The sequence below is a fragment of the Nyctereutes procyonoides genome, unplaced genomic scaffold (genome assembly GCF_905146905.1).
Source record: "Nyctereutes procyonoides isolate TBG_1078 unplaced genomic scaffold, NYPRO_anot_genome, whole genome shotgun sequence".
Taxonomy (NCBI): domain Eukaryota; kingdom Metazoa; phylum Chordata; class Mammalia; order Carnivora; family Canidae; genus Nyctereutes; species Nyctereutes procyonoides.
In genome coordinates, this window is record NW_026575082.1 from 2,407,111 (window position 1) to 2,424,276 (window position 17,166).

At 52.7% G+C, this 17,166-nt stretch overlaps 1 protein-coding gene across 4 annotated transcripts in view; it reads left to right on the forward strand.

Moving 5' to 3' along the window:
* The first annotated feature begins 14,078 nt into the window (after positions 1-14,078).
* The window catches only part of LOC129514547 (myelin basic protein), a 116,717-nt gene continuing 113,629 nt past the window's right edge, over positions 14,079-17,166 (forward strand). The window contains exon 1 of one of the 4 annotated variants that reach the window (XM_055333212.1): positions 14,079-14,226. The gene's annotated coding sequence lies outside the window, so the exon portion shown is untranslated. The remainder of the gene's footprint in view (positions 14,227-17,166) is intronic. The other 3 variants (XM_055333209.1, XM_055333214.1, XM_055333213.1) reach the window with 3 other exon arrangements.

The following is a 17,166-nucleotide window of genomic DNA, read 5'->3' on the forward strand; positions in this document are numbered from 1 at the left end:
AATGGGCAAAAGACATGAAGAGAAATCTCACAGAGGAAGACATAGACATGGCCAACAAGCACATGAGAAAATGCTCCGCATCACTTGCCATCAGGGAAATACAAATCAAAACCACAATGAGATACCACCTCACACCAGTGAGAATGGGGAAAATTAACAAGGCAGGAAACAATAAATGTTGGAGAGGATGCGGAGAAAAGGGAACCCTCTTACACTGTTGGTGGGACATCTGCAATTCTTACATGGATGCTCTTGATCACAAGTGTAGCTCTGTTGTCCCCCTGTACAGAAGTACAAACGATTGACAAGGAGAAAGTCTTACTTCTCAACCATTGCTTATCTGGCTTCCACACATCAGTAACATAAATGGCCATGGTGGTATCTTTTCATCTATTTCTCAGAGTGATGGAATTCAACTCAACCAGAGTAAAAAAATATATCTCAAAACAGGACCTCGTGCTTTTTGAATTCTACTCAAAGAATCAGAAATATTTTACGGTACACTACTCCTGTAGGTGTGGGATTCCAACTCCCCGTGATTTTGTGCATACATTCCAAATCCAGTACTGTCGGGCACCACATTCTTATAAGTCACCTTCCAGATGTAAAATTACCAACGTTTAACTCAAATATCTTTTATCGTTTCATTTTACAAACATCGATGAAGTGTTCGCAACATGCTATACAAAATGGAGACTCTCTTAGACCTACTTTTAAAATGACTATGAAGAGAGAGAAATATAAATAAATAAAACTAACTAAAAAAAGAGAGCTCAGTAATCATTCAACCTTATAGTGGTCTGGTTATGGAAAACACTTCCTCAGTCTTCAATTTTTTTCTAATTGCCTCATTTCATGGGTCCCCAGGCATCTTCCAGTGAATTGACGATGGCCAGGAGGTAAGTGAGCATCAGATGGCTATTCCTCAAAGTAGCTCAAGTCAAACTGGTTTTTCTGAATGGACACAGAGAGAACCTAGCAACCAAACCTGTGATGCAGCTGGACCCTGTGGCAAGGGGATGTTTCCTTTTAATATATATTTTAATATATATATATATATATTCATTAGAGACACAGAGAGAGGCAGAGACACAGGTAGAGGGAGAAGCAGGCTCCATGCAGGGAGCCTGATGCAGGACTCGATCCCAGGACCCCAGGATCATACCCTGGGCCAAAGGCAGACACTCAACCGCTGAGCCACCCAGGTGTCCCAGGGGGTGTTTGGTGCTCAAGGTCTCTTGTACTCCATGGGATACAGCCTCTCCACCTGCTCCGAGACCTCAGTGTCTGTTATCTCTTCTCCTCCTCACCCTGCAGATCAGCTATCACCCCCAGTTTCCAGTCTCTGCCTTCAGAGCTGGAGCCCTACTGTGCTGCTGTCCCTTCCAGCCAAAGTCCTTCCTCCTGTGATCACAGTCCCCAGAGAGAGACCCAGAGGGAGCCGGGCTCCCCAAGACCAGGATGCAGAGGGCCCCTCCTGACCCAAGCTCCTGGCAGGTCAGCAAGCTCGGCTGCCTTCACACTGCAGGTGCAGAAGGGAAACTGGGTCGAGCATGCAAATCATCATGTCGAGGAGTCGACATCTCCTCTACAGAACCCAAGGTACCCCGAAGGGCAATTCCAGAAATCAATGTTTGCTTCAAGAGTGTGTGGAAATGCTCAAAGGTATTGCATCTTTCTCGGCAGAGATGATCTTATTTTGCCCGCATAGGAATTGTTAATGGCCAGTGCTTATCTTCGGTGTACATCTCAAGAGTCCTTGACTTTGGTGATCTTGCCTCTCTGACCTGCCCAGCCTGGTTTCCTGAGCCAGCTTGCTCCCTCCACACCCTCAGAACTCACTTCCAGAGTTTTCCACAGTCTGTAGTTGTGCTTTCCATCAGCCGCATTTAATGTCACATACATTATGCTGAAGGACTTCTGTCTACGTTTACAAAAGCACTTGCAGTCAGGTTTATTCTGGGTGGAACAGGGAGTTGGGAGAGCAAGGGAGCACATAGCACACTGGCGCTCACAGGGAGCCTGCCTCCACCGCCAGCTTGGCCCGCTGGTATCAGACCAGGGAAGATCAGAAACTGGTTCCTGCAAAAGGGAAATAGTGAAGAGCCTCCATTTCGTCAGCCCCTCCTGGAGCATTTGCATCATATCATGAATCAGAGCTTTAAAATCAAATTATCACATATTATAAGTCAGACTTTTCCATCACCAGCCAGCAGAAAATTGTGTTTTGGGGAAGGTAGGAGGCAACCTTTCAGATGCTCCTGGTTCTGACCGTATTCTGCATGCGTGTAAGGCTGTCCTTGGCTGCACTCGTGTTGCCATGAGATATATTATATATTGCACAGATGAATAAACTGCGTTTTTCATAAAACTGGCTATTATTGCATCTGCCAAGGCGAGACTGCACAGTGACACATCAACACACATCTCGTATACATTTCCACGATAAGCCAGAGATGATTAAATAATTTTTGTAGAACAGCATTTGAAATTTTGCTTTTATCAACATTTTTTATAATAGTCAGCAGAGAACTGATTGCAGCCCTCCAAGAAGAGAATAATTTGGCATTTTAAAGAAGTTCAGAGGCATGCATTAGCACAAAAAAAAAAAAAAAAACATTGCGCCCCAGTGTGTCAGGCACACATGTCTTAGAGGCCGCTTCCAGCACTTTGTCTTTCAACTCTTCCAAATGCTATTTTTTAAAAGCATCCAGATGTCTATCCTAAAGGCAATTATTTCCTTAAAGTGCATAAAGAGTTGGAGAAAAACAAAAAATACATTTTAACATTTGTATGTTTACCTCCCAGCCATAGACGTTAAACATTAAATTCATTCCGACTCTAGAAGTTGTGGGGGGAAAGGGGGCCTCTGTGTAAATCCAGTCACTGACATTAGGACATCCATGCTAGTCAAGGAGTCTACACATATTCCCACACTGTGTTTTGAGGCATAACCAACACCTCCACCATGAGGACATTTCCCACATCCACTTGGCTAGTCTACAACACCTAGTTGTTCAGTCAAATACTAATCTAGGTGTTTCCATACAGATATTTGGTAGACACAACAGATGTCTCCAGGCAGTCGCCAGTGCAAAGATTGCCCTTGAGAATGTGGGTGGAATTCACCCAATCAGCTGGAAGCCTTTGGAACAAGAACACAGGTTCACTGGGGAAGAAGGAATGCCAGCCCAGACTATAGCTCCAGCCTCTGCTTGAGCTCCCCAGGCTGCCCTGCAGACTCTAGCCATAGCCGGTCTCCACGGTTTGTCATCCACGCCCTTGAAATAAACCCAGTCGCACACGGCAGGTGGATCAACACATATCCAGGCATCTCCCCCTCATATCAGGTCTATTTCTCTGGAGAACCCGGGTTAATCCATCTTCCCAGGCAGGAATAGTCATCAGTTTAGGATCCCTATCTGGCAGACTTTGCAAGGACAAAAGCCCTGTGAATATATTTAGATGTATTGCCTTAAATGAACAAATTCTTTGTGGTATTACTTTAGTTTTTTTTTTTCAAGGCATAATCCTAGTGCCCTACACAAATTGCCTGAGTGACTCAAGTATCCAGAAGAAGCAGGACAGATTCCAAAGGGCTTCTATTATTTCCAGGATTAACTTGAAAGATCTGATTCATTGGGACAGGTGCTGTGTGCTCTGACCATGCAAATGGAACTTTCCTTTGCCAACACAGTACAAAGGCACCAGGTTGATCTTTAAATGCTTCCCCGATGCTCCTGACGAATAATGAGAGTCTGCACCTAACACTTAATTGGCTTTAACTGCGCTTTTCTGCCAACTTGATTATTATATATCCGTCTCATTTCCCAATTTAGATCATTGCAGTTTAAGTCAGATGCACCCATGAAAGAGCCTCATTAACTCTTCGGAAAAGCCCTGCCCGGCTGCCTCTAGCTAGCACCTGTGAACCCTCTAAATGGAAAGTGGAAATTGAGGGTCATGTCCAAGGGGATCAACCTGCCATTTCCTTAAAGATACTGTCACGTGAAGAGACAATGACACATGTGACCAGTGGCTTCTCCATCAGTCTTACTCCTCACGGCTCCCACTTTCCTTCCTTCATGCAGCATGGCATGTTACCAGATACTCTGGGGTCTAAACCTGTGGTAACTATGATTTCATAAAGGCAGGTTCAAGTTATAAATGGAATTACAAATGATTCACTTAAAATGAATGAAGGGACCTTTCTTTCAAAAGAATCTTAGGGTTTTTATTTTATTTATTTCAGAGAGAGAAAAAGAGAGCATGAGCAGGGGGCAGGGGGAGGGAGAGGGAGAAGCAGGCTCTCCATTGAGCAGGAAGCCCAATGCAGGACTTGATCCCAGGACCTGGGATCATAACCTGAGCCAAAGGCAGATGCATCACCGACTGAGCCCTCCAGGTGCCCCAAGACTTTTTATCCTTATGTAGCAACAAGAACACTGCAGTTCTACTGGTCTTTCAAATCTTCTCCTGTGCTTTCAGATATTTTCTTATCTGACACTCACGACCCCCTGTAATTTTACTCCACAGATGAGGAAATTGTGCCTTGAAAAGAACCCATGACTCATCCAATAGGATATAATAAATCAAAGGAGTCAGAAGCTGGACCTAACTCTCAGGCCCGTGTCTTTGTTGTCATAGCATGCCATAGTCCATGTTCCCCAGGTCTGGTGGCTTTCCAAGCTCTACCCCAAACACTGAGCAGATTGGCATCCCACCTGCCGACTTCCGAGTCAGGATGCCTCCTGTCCCAAGAGCTCTTCTTTCCCATGGACAGCAGAGAACAGGTCTGCATGCCTGTGTCTTCATCCTGTTTGGTTTTGAGGTGCTGCCCTAACAACCGACTTGACTCTAGCATCCTTGGGTACCACATGCAAAGCCAGGCAGGGTAAAGGACAGATGTGAGAGGGCAGGGCACCTTTGCATCTGACTCACTTACAAGAAGCCAATCCCATCAAGGCCACCAACCAGTCCCCAAGCACCATCGTAAGCAGCAAGGAGGCTGGCATCTCATCATGGGTGGAAAATATGGAAAAGCAAGCTGACGAGATTCTATTAAGTAGGGAAAGTAGATTATGAAATAATAATTATAGCATAATTATAGCTTTATTAATAGAGAATGACAACGTCTGAGAGTGAAAATGCATGCTATGCCCGAGTAATTATTTCTCAGGAGTATAATAATCTGGAGCTATTTATTTTTAAAAAATGTGTCTCTGCATTTTTAACTTCCAGCCATAGACAGGCAGTGCTTGAGTAGTACCCTGTGTGACAGGCTGTGCACTCCCTGTCACTCCCAGCTCAGTGATCACTTGGTCAACCACTGTCCCACTGCCCCTCCCTCGGGTCCCTAGGGATCAGTAGAACCCACACCTAAGCACCACAGGGCCGTGAGCACTTATAAAGCTGCTCCTAGTTTGCAAGAGAAGCATCTTGGAACCCCCTCAGGACCTGGGGCTGAGAGACCACACATCACTGACGCTCAGCAACAACAACGGCCCTGCCACCACCCAGGCAGTGGCCACCGGTTCCCATCCCATGGCCCGAGCACTCAGGTCACCTGTAAGGAACTATCTGTGGGCATAGACGTGTGTATAGATATATGAGGAGAAGGGGGCGGGGAGGAGGGAGAGAGAGAACAAGACCAGAAAATACTTGGGGAGGCAGGGTTGAACCCACAGTAAATGTTAAAAATATAACTTCTTTGTAACCAGCGAGCAGCAGTGTCCTGTGGGAGTTGGAGGCTCTCCGGCCCCGTGCTCTCCGGTTGGGGAGACATGCCCGTGCTCTCCGTCCCATTCTGAGGGCGGGGAGTAGGGACGCACCTGCCCCGAAGACGCGTGAGGGGGAGCAGGGACGCAGGCTGGCTCAGGGAGGATCTGTGCTCAGCGCAAGGCTCTGACGGCCGACCCCAGCCCTCTGGAGACGGCTGGCGTCTAGCTCTCATGTCACCCTGTGATTTCAAGTCATCAGTCCTGAGGTCATGTGCAGGCAGTAGGTGATGTTTTGAAGACAGTGTTCACCCTGCCGAAGAGGATAAGCATCTTGAACACCCTCTAGGGCTCCATGTCCCTGGTCAACGGGAAGTCATCCTTACTCATGCCTAACGTTATCAGGGCTCCTGCCTTACGTCTGATCTGTTGGCCTGCCTGTGATCATTCCATGCGATTATTTGAACAGTTTTTACTTTCTGTTGTGCATAAAAAATGCGCAGATGCAGGGCAGACACTTAGCTTGCCTCTGCTAGGTACCGGGCCATGCTTGAGCATCCCACATCCCACCGTCTCGTGATCCTTGGGACGATCGAGCATAAGGACAGAACTGGCACCGCCATTCACAAGTGAAGAAACAGAGCCCTAGAGAGGCTAACTAGCTGACCCAGGGTTGCACGGCTGGTATGCTGCAGAGCAGAGGCTGGACTTTGTGTCTGCCCCTCGCGTCCATGCTTTGACGATGATACAAGCCTATGTGACACAGTGACAAAAATCTTTCTTATGTATGTGTCGCATGTAAGTGTGAGCTGCCGCTTCTTCTGGTGGGGCTAACGCTTCTTTCTAAAGTAACCAGAGTGAGGCTGTCCCTTCAGATCATCGTGGATCATGAGCTCAGCCAGCCCCACCAGACAGAAGCCCCAGGCTCTCATTTGAAGATTGAGATGGTCCAAATGAGGAGCATGAGACGCCGAAAGCACTGAGAAGAGACATCCATGCAGAGGATGAAGTCGTGCTGCCAAAGCCCACAGGGGGCCCTTGTCACAGCCCCTGAGCTGCCAGGTCAAGCCACACCTGAAAGCAGCCTTCTTCCTGAACCTTCTGTGACAGCCTGCAATGGAGATCTTTTATTGCTCAAGTTATTGTTCACGTTGGTTTTCTTCTACTTGCACTCGATCCATAATTTGGTCCAAGAGTGCAATGTTATTACGAGCAGCTTTATACGGAATGAGGTAGGCAGTGATTGGTCATCCTTGATATTGGAAAGTGAACGTATGGCTACAGGACCTTGCGGGGTCAGGGGCGCTTAGATGACATAGAGCTGCAGGACTCGGGACATCCCAGTGGGAGAGTGCCATGTGGCTCAGGAAAGAGATCACCCGGAGCTGGCCACCTCCTGCGGACAGAGAAGATGGAGGCGACGGCTTGGTGTGCAGCAAACCTGTCACCCTACAGCGTGCAATCCAAAGTAGGGGCAGTTTGGAGACCAAGAGCCTGGTGGGGGGCATGGAGGGTGTCCCCCCGGGGCTGAGCCCAGTGTCGGCTGGGAAGTAGGGACTCGATAGAGGGGAAGAGGGAGGCAGGGGGAAGCATGATCCTTGAGCCCTTCCCAGGCAGCCACACCCCCATCTCCCAGACTCAAGGTAGAAGCTGAGCCCTGTGCGATGCCCCCAGGCAGGGAGGACACGCTCCTTCCCTCCTGCCCCAGGGGCAAGGCCACAGCCCTGAGATCCCACGTAGAGCAGAGGGAGGGCCTGTTCCAGGAGCCCCACTCCTGCCCCAGCAGCTCCAGCTCATGTGGGGCTGACAAACACTGCGGCTCGGTTACTAAGCAACTGACAGGCAACAGAAGGCTGAAGCCCAACTTGTTAAAAATCTTGTATTGGCAAAAAAAATTAAAAATTAATTAAAAATTAATTAATTAAAAAAACAAGCTTGTATTTCCAAAAAAAAAAAAACCCGAAACCTTGTATTTGCAGACTTGAGGCTGTCAGCCGGGGCTCCTCACCCCCAACCCTGCCAACACCCAGCCCTGGATCTCCCCAGCCAGGAAGTGGTGGCGGGAGGGCCTCCCCACACCAGCCCCTGAGGTGCTCTCCCCACACACGGCCACCCAGGAGCCCAGGCTGTGCTGTCCATCCCCACAAGGCCAGCACTGCAGTTCTCCTCTCTCACATTTTCCATGGAGGCTTTCATTACAATTAGTCCTCGTTTCCCTCTCCATGGAGAGGGGGGCAGCCACATGTCCCCGGACACCCAGCAAGTACCTCCAGGGGGTGACAGGGCTTGACCTCACATGCAGTCTGAACTAAGAGCTGCCGTGCGTGTGTGTGAGATTTGACTTCATGTCCTTGCAGGGAAGGCGAAGGCGTCTCCAAGCCATTCTGGAAAGTGAGTACATGTGCAGGAGCCTGCGTGGAGCCCTGCCCTAACTTAGCTGTGGATATCACTGTTCGGAGGCGATGTCCCCTCCTCAGGTGCCAGTGCCCAGACACCACCTCCAGAAGGATGTGTGCTTGGCAGAGCTGACCCCATGCCCTGGCTCCTGGGCTCAAGCACTCAACAAATCAAGAGAATCACCCCTGGTTTCAGTGAACAGGACCCAAGACTCCAATGGTCCCAGGTCAATGCAGCCCTGGAGTCGCAGAGCCGAGTGGGGCTTGGAGCTGTCAGCTGCCCTGTGGGACAGAGCTGACCGTGAGGATTCCAGAGGGATTAAGGGACCAGGAAGAGAGAAACCGGGTCCTGGTCACAGCACTGTATCTGCCAGGACACTCACACTTTCACCCACTAGGGAGGATACATTTTCCTTCTCCTTTAAAGCATGCCCCTGGGTCCCGGCTCTGCAAAGGGTAGCCAAGCACCTGCCAAGGTTCCTGCACAGAGAGAGATGCAAGGGAGGGTGAGATGGTGGGAACTCAGAGCATCTGGATGCTTCCTGGGCCCGTGTGGGCCCCAGGTGGTCAGTGGGAGGATCCTGCCTGGGGTGGACAGGACTCCAGGGTGGGCAGGGGCGGGGCAAGGTGGGGGCATGGGCAGCAGGACAGGTGGATTTCTGTCATGCTGACTAGTAAGGTCAGATCTGAGGACACAGGGTCTGAGGGAAAATAACATTTCTTCAAATCTGGCTGCTTTAGAACAGATTGCCTTTCTTTGCGCAAACCTGATCGTATCTCAGGCCACCGTAGCGATAGAATCACCCATGATCCCGTATCATCCATGCTCGTTTACATTTGTTTTAATAGCCTATGGTACACATCCATCCGCCTGCCAAACAGAAGCGAGTTTCTATTTTCCTCACCAAAACTGACCTCGGCGATGGCTGCTTTTGGTTGCCATAAGAACAGTTATAATACAAACATTCGATCCCAGAGACGGTAATGCAGATACACAGATTAATTGAGCAATGGTTTGGTTTCTTCCGTATCATCCAATTAGTATCGAATATTCTAAGATGTAACCTCATTAGCCGTCGTGAAGAGCACCCACACACCTTGGTACAAACTCCCGGGTGCCATTTACCTTGCACAAAGTGGCCAGAAGTGTCAAACACAAAATCATGTCCTCGTAACGGGTGGCAGGGAGCCGTTATAAAACAGACTTGCGAGCTGCAAATGTTTCTCGAAGGCTAATGGGATTTATAAGGTGTGGAGAAACTCAAGTCCCATCTCACTAGGATTGTGAAAAAATGAAGCCGCAGAAGCACTGGACACATGGCACGAGGACCCAGGAGAGCCAGACAGGTGGCTGGGACCCTCTTGTTTCATGAGGGCGTCCACCCACAGAGACCACAGACCCCAGAGTGGCTGCTTGGACCACCCTGAATTCCTGTTCTTCTATTTCTTGAAAAGAGTTCCCAAATTTTATGAGCTTTGGGCCCCATGGAATTTGCACCCGTGAGTGTGAGAAAAGTTTAAATGAGAGACATTTACAGACCTTGAGAAGTATTTCCAAACAGGAATGCGGGCGGCTAGGGGCCCTTCTCTCCAGAAGGTTCCGTCTGGGTTCACACAGGCTGTCCTTTCTCACATCCCGAAGAACGACTGTCTCCTGACTCCTCCAGCTGCCCCCTACCCCTTGTTGCTTTACCCCTTTAGCAAAGTTCCAGAAAGGAGGGTATGCAGGCACCGCCCCTGACACTATTTCCAGGGCACTCTGGCCAGGCTGTCACCCTGGCCCTGGTGAAGGTGACCCACAGTGGCCACCTTCCTGGGATTCCCTGCCTGGCTCCTCCTCCCACATGATCCTCCTCCCACCTGCTTATCTGGAATGTCAGGTGGTGCTTCTGCCAATGACTCCCCCGTGCTCCCATCAAACACACCGCACTCCATCTCCACCGGGACACCTAATAGGCATGTCCAAAAGAGAGCAATGCTCCTGACCTCTCCCTTGTCAGAGGCAAGGCCATTCCTCCAGCTGCCCAGACCCTCTGGGGTATGTCCGCAGGCCCAGTCTCCCATTTCTTATTCTGAATGTGCTCCCTCTGCTTCTCTCTCCTCCAGCCACAGTGGGCTCTTACGATTCCTGGACCACTTAGGTCTGCCCACCCCAGGACCTTTGCCCTTACAATCCCCATGTCCTGGAATGTGCGCCTCCACCCCCACCTCTGAGATATCTACACGGCTTGCTTTCATCAGCACCCACTATACCCCTTCCCTGTCTTATTTTCCTCCTTGATTCTTCTTTATAAGCAGCAGGTGCTTATCTTCCCCAGGCAGCCTGACAAGGACCCTCAGTCTAGCTGTGGCCTGTGTGCACACAGCACTGGGATAATCCCTGAGACAATGGGGACACCAAAGAGAGGCAGACCCACCCCCTGGCCCCTGCATGGTGGAGGCATCCTTGTGCTGAGCACACGGGGGAGGGGACCGTGTCAGAAACATTCTGCCAGGCTCTGGGCATCCACCTCCTAACGCAGTGGGTTATCTGAGCACCCAGACTGCCCTTGAGGGCTCTCTCTCTCTCTCTCTCTCTCTCTCTCTGTCTCTCTCTCTCCATCAGGCCACCTGGGCAGAGCCTCCATATCAGTGAGACCACTTGTCTCCCTCAATGTACTCCCCCGCCCTGCCTGTCCCAGCGGGCAGCGCCTTCCGCCACCCGCAGCAGAGTGACCGGCGTGGGTCAGCCATTAGCCTGCCTGTCACCAGATTCTGACTCTGGCCCCACCAATAGACACAGCAAGTTCGATGCTCAGGCCTGCTAGGCCGGGCACACTTCTGCCTGCTTAAAACACAGTGGTGACAGAGAGGCATGTCCCTGAGGACCGTCTGCCCCGTCTGCCCCAGCTGTGCCCTTGCATGGTCCCGACCCTGTGGGGAGCGGATCCCATCGCAGCCTTGAGGACGCAGCTGATGCCTGGAACAGCCCTCAGTGCCCAAACCCACAAAGGCCCAAGCAGGACTTACTAAGTATTAAGGCCATATTCCTTCCAGGGTGCTCTCCGCTCTAGAGGGTGGAGATCACCAACTGGAAGCTTCCCAGGCCCCCTCCCCTTGGCAGGCTCCGGCTCTGGGAAACCCTGCAGCTCTGGGGTGGAGCTGGAGGCACTCTCCCCACTGCGCCTCCCCTGCTGCTGGCTCTGTCTCTCTCTTCTGCACAGAGTTCCCAAGCCCTGTGGTTCCTCAGCAGGTCAGGCCCCCAGAGCTTGTGGGGCTGGTGCCTGCCTGCCCCCTCCCTGTCTGGCCATGTGCCCTGGAGAGCACGTAGGGAGACCCTCAGCTCTTCTGCGGTCACTGGATTTCCAAGTTCCATGCAAACAGCCATGGGGCGGTGAATCTGAACAGGGGCTGTGTGAGCTTGGTGGGGGGGTGGGGCGGGGTGGGGGGCATCCAGGTGCCTGGAGCTGCCATGGAGGCTGCAGGTGAAAGGAGTCTAGGAGCACCGTGGGGGTGCCGTGGGCATGGGTGTGGTCTAGAGTCCTCAAGTGTTTCCTTGTTCACATGGGGGTTTTTGTTGCCTTTTGGGAGTTCATGCACCTAATTTACTGGTATTTGTGACCTGAGCAGAGTCTATCCAAGTACGACCCCGAACTTTTCTTTAAAGATTTTATTTACTTATTTATTTGTGAGAGAAAGAAAGAGCACACAAGCAGGGGCAGCGGCAGAGGGAGAAGGAGGCTCCTTGATGAGCAGGGAGCCCCACACAGACTCGATCCCAGGACCCCGAGACCGCCACCCAAGCCAAAGGCAGACACCCAGCAGACTGGGCCATCCGGCGACCCTATTAACTGGAATTTATGGCGAAATAGTCAACCTTCAACCCTCTGCGGGTAAGCTGCCTGCTTTGTGACTATCACCAGCAATTTGTTCATTACCAACCAGGGTGAAAATGAGGCTCAGTCCTCATCTGCGCAAAAACATAATTACAAAGCTAAGTCTGTTAGGGAGGAAAATAAAGAAAACTCAAAATGCAAGTGGTCTGGTCGACTGGAAATCATTTAGTTTAATTTACCTACTTCCTTTAGCTCGGGTTAATCAGAAGTTTGGCTCCATTGAACAAAAATTACTGAGTGTGTACCATGCATAGCCTATTGTGTCATTTGCTGCAATGTGATGTGCCCAAGGGGCCTGCCCTCATTATCAAGTGTGCGAGTGTTGGACAGAAGGGCAATAGGACTTTTCTTAAAAATGTCAAAGAGACAACGAGTTTCGGCTCATTTACTCACTTGTGAAAAGACCCCTTTCAATGTTATTCAGCAAAATGAATCTCTGTGTTTTGTGAAAGGGGTGTGGCCATCTCCACATGAGGTGTGACTCCCACAGCGAGGGACCCGCCACTGCCTCCATTCCTTACTGAATGGTCTTCCTTACTCCCTCGCACACAGTTTCCTTGAAGAACTCATGACTAGGAATTTGGGGGCACCATGTCCCCGCACAATAGGCATAGTAGGATTTTATAAAGAGTCTTTAAAGGGAATTGTTGCTGGCAAGCCTGACATTTGCAGAGACAGCTGTTGGCATATGTGAAGTTTCTCGAAACCACTGAAAGTCCTCTGAAACAGTGGGAAACAGTGTGGCCTGTGGGCCTCCCCACTGGCCAGCCTCCACTGAAGTCCACAGGGCAGGACCCCAGGCCTTCCCTGGGACATTTGTGGGGATGAGAAGCTGTTTGTGAGGCTGACATGGGCATCCAAATGGTGCCCGGTTTCTGGGTTGCCCTGGCCTGAACTTGAAGAAGTTTGGGGTGGGGGTGAGCTGTGATGAATGGTTTGAGTCAGGGCCCTGGAAGCTTCCTGGGTTTGATTCACCACCCTGCGCACCGCTGCTGTGTGTCTGACTCCCTGACTCCCACTCTGCTTATTATCCATTTCTGAAATGGAGCCTGAATGCAAGAGACAGAAAAGTTAGGAAGTTTGGCACAACCAGCAGCCCCTTCCCGCTGGCTGCCCCTGCTGACCGCCCCTGCTGACCTCACTTCCAGGTTGGGAATCCATGTTCTCCCCTCCCCCAGTGTTTTCTGAGGAAAAGCATCGCCTCAAACCCTTGAACACGTGGACAGTTCCTCTTAGAATCAGCGGCATTGGCTGGAGGTGGAGATCCCTGGGGAACACGAGGCGTGGGGTTGGGCGGGCAGCCCTGGAACCAGCAGGGCCAGCCCAGGGTCAGGGGCTCGCTGCCTCTTGCCAAGCACCAGACTTCCCCCCACTCCTGACACGCTCCATGGGGTCCCCGCAGGCTCCAGGGAATGTCAGATCCAATTCCGTGACCCAGAATCCAAGTCAGGAAGGAGCCAGGGCCTTGGCACTCCCTCCTCCCTTCCTACTGCCGGGAGGAGGCCTAGGAGACCCGCCATGCACCACCACATCTGTGCGTCCAGGTGACTAACGTCCAGGCCGGCACATGCCTGGGGGCAGCAGGACCGGGGCTCGGCCGCTCCTAGTTGGGCATTTTCTGGTCTGTTTACCTGTGCGCCTTGCCTGCCTCGCGGGGGGCGGGGGGGGGGACGCGCCTTCTCCGGGGCGCCTGTCAGTGCTGCCGGGACCAGCGAAGCTCATCTCCTGCGGCTCCCAAGGGCGGCCCGGGGAGGGAGCACGCTGCCCCGGTCAGTGGGTGCATGCGGCAGTGCCCTGCGCTGCGGCGGGGCACGGAGGAGATGTTCTCTCGGGTGCCTCCTGGCGAGGGTGGCGGGTGGGGCGGATTCAGGGGCCCAGCCCCGGGAGAGGTCCGCAGGGCAGCGAGCGGGTCCAGCCGCGCCCCGCCCGCGCCCACTCTGCGCCCGGGGCCCCAGGCGGTCGGGGCGGCCGGGGCGGCGCGGCAGGTGGGCGGGCTCCGCCGCGGCCGTGTTTACCTGGCCCGCAGGAAGCCGGGGCGGGGGCGGGGGGGCGGGGGCGGGGTGCGCGCCGAGCAGGGAGCCGCCGTCAGTCGGCGCGGCGCGCCAGCGAGGACGAGCCTCCGGCCCTGGCGGCCCGCGTCTCCCGCCCCGGAAGGCGGCGCCGGCGGCGAGCTCCCACCCGCTGCCCACGGCGGGGCCCGGGCTGCGGAGACCCCTCGGCCTCGGAGCGGCGAGCGCGGTGGGTGAGCCTGCGGGGCGGGGACTGCGGGGACTGCGGGGACTGCGGGCACCGGGGCGCAGGTGGCGGGCAGGTGGCGGCCCGAGGCCTCCCTGCGAGGAGGGGGCGCAGGTGTGGACGCCGGTCTCGGGCGGCGGACGCTGGAATCGACGGGTTTCCAGGTGTGGCCTCCGGCCAGGCCCGGCGACCAGGTCGCAGCAGGAGCCGGAGGCCTGGGGTGGCGGCGAGGGTGGGGTTTAGGGGTGGGAGGTGACAGAGGTCAAAAGAGGCGGCTCCGGCGGTGCAGGCGGTACCGGTGTGGAACCGAAGGGGGCCGGGGGTCCCTACCAGCTCCGAGCGCGAGCGCGGGCTACTTGCACGCTCAGCGCGCGGTCGCCCCCCGCCCCGCCCCCGGCGCAGCAAGTTTCTCTTTGATCAGCAGGGGGCGGCGACGGGAGACTCGCCTGGCTTCCGCCTTCGCTGGGCCTGTCCCAGCTGCCGCGCCGCTGCCTGCAGCCGCCTGCGCCCACCTGCAGCCCCCTGCGCCCACCTGCAGCTGCCTGCAACCCACCTGCAGCTGCCTGCAAGCCTCCTGCAGCCCCTTGCAGCCCCCTGCACCCACCTGCAGCCCTCTGTGTCCACCTGCAGCCCCCTGTGCCCGCCTGCAGCCCCTTGCATCTACCTGCAGCCTCCTGAGCCCACCTGCAGCCCCCTGCACGCACCTGCGCTCCTGGCACCTATGACCCAGCAGAGTTGGGCCCCCTCCTGGGCCCGACTCCTAGTGGTGGTGACGGCTCCAGGGTCTGTGCCTTCTGCGGTCACTGCACCGACGCCCAGGCGGCTCTGGGATGCTGGTGGTGCCGCTTGGCTTCTTTTGGGGTCTACTTTCACCTTCTGCTTCGGAAGGCAGAGTGGGGTTTGCAAAACGTTTCAGTTTCTTGGGGGGATCTCAGTAAGACTCTGGCAGGAAACAGGCGCGTTCTGGTTCCTGTTCTCTGTTTTCCCATCGCGACAATGTGAGAATCAACAACATGTGTGCCTACAGCTCTGCATCCGCGGCAGGCGCGTGAGGTAGCTGGGGTGTATGCTGAGGGGTGTAGCCTGGTCCAGGGGGCGTCTGGCTGACCTGGCAAGGGACACCCACACTGGGCTAGAGAGAGTTTTTCAGAGGAGCGGGAGCTTGGGGAGCACCCTGTCCCATACCTGTGCTTATTTGAGATTTTAACCCTCGGGGTCAGGGAGACATTTCACAGACTGTGGCCCCCACGTCAGGGACCAGCGCCATCTGGGTACCGCAGGCTCACTGGCCCTGTTACACACTACGGTCTGCACCACCTGGAGTGGAACAACTGTCTTGGAGGGTGGGCCACGCGCGCAACCTGACCCAGGCCATCGGCCTGATGGTGCATTTCTACCAGACAAGGAAAAGTGCCCATCAGGAGTTTTATTTTTTTAAGTGGAATGAACAAGAACCCGGAGCGAAGGAATCTGGTTAAAAATTACCGTGCAGTGTCAGTTAGCAAGGGGAACCCGAGCAACAGGCAGCAGCCAGCTCTGATTTTTTCGGTTGCCACCTGAACTTTTATGTATTTATTTTTTTTAAGATTTTATTTATTTATTTGTGAGAGACCCAGAGAGAGAGGCAGAGAGAGACACAGGGAGAGGGAGAAGCAGGCTCCCTGCGGAGAGCCTGATGCAGGACTCAATCCCAGGACGCTGGGATCATGCCCTGAGCCGAAGGCAGATGCTCCACTGCCGAGCCCCCCAAATGCCCACCCGAACTTTTAAATGTTAGTTGAAGCATGTGGTCACCCAGGGTGCAGTCAGAGGTCCTGCCCCGGGTGCACACTGTCCTTTCAGCTGTGGCCCATGCCCTCCCATTCCCCTCCCGGAGCCTCCAGCACCACTCATCTTGGTCCCCAATTTCTATTATTTCGTCATTTCAAGAATGCTGTATAAACGCAGTCATACAATATGCAACCTTTTTCAATCAGCTCCTTCACTCAGCACAGTTCTCTTGAGATCTTGCAAGTTGAGTACGTGTGCCACTCACTCTTCTTTATTCCTCAGTTGTGTTTCATGGTATGGATGCACCATTCTGGGGTGGGTTTTTTTGTTTGTTTGTTTGTTTTTTTTTTTGTTTTTTTTGTTTTTTTAGTTTTGACCATTCACTCTTTGAAGGGCACTTGGGTGGTTCCCAGTTTTTGGTTATTATGAATAAAATCGCCCTGAGCATCAAGGTACAGGTTACCCAGGCATGAGCATGGCTTTCATTTCTTTGGGAACAAATGCCCGGGAGTTCAGTTGCTAAGTTATATGGTGAGCACGTTTAATTTTATTAAAAAAAAAAAAAACAAAAAATCCCCTCCACACTGTCTTCTGGAAGGGCTGCACCATTTTGCATCCCGCCAGCAAGGGTGGGAGTGACCCAGGATGTGCGCAACCTTGACAGCAGTTGGCAGGCAGCGTTGCCACCTTTTATTTTAGCTGCTCTATCATGAGATGTATGGTGACATCGTGATTTTAATTTGCATTTCCCTCACGGGGAATGACGTTGAAGATCTTCACGCGTGAATCCGCCATCTGTACATCCTTTCGGTGAACAGCCTGTTGGTGTCTCTGCCCGCATTCTAATTGGATGTTTGGTCTCGATAGTTCTTTCTATGTTCTAGACACTGGCCCCGGGGGTTGATGCTTAGATGCTGGTAGCTGTCTTTCATCTTCTCCACAGGGTTTTGATAGAGATGAAAATTTTCATTTTGATGAGATTGGTTTATCAATCTTTCCTTTCATGGATTGGGATGGTGGGGGAGGGGAGGGTAAGAACTCGGCCTCTCTTGAGGCCCCGCGGATTTTTCCCGTTTTTTTTTTTTTTTTTTTTCCCCTGAGTATTTCTGGTTTTGCTTCTTGCACATAAATCTCTTGTCCATTTTGGGTTAATTTCTGTAGGAAACATGAGGC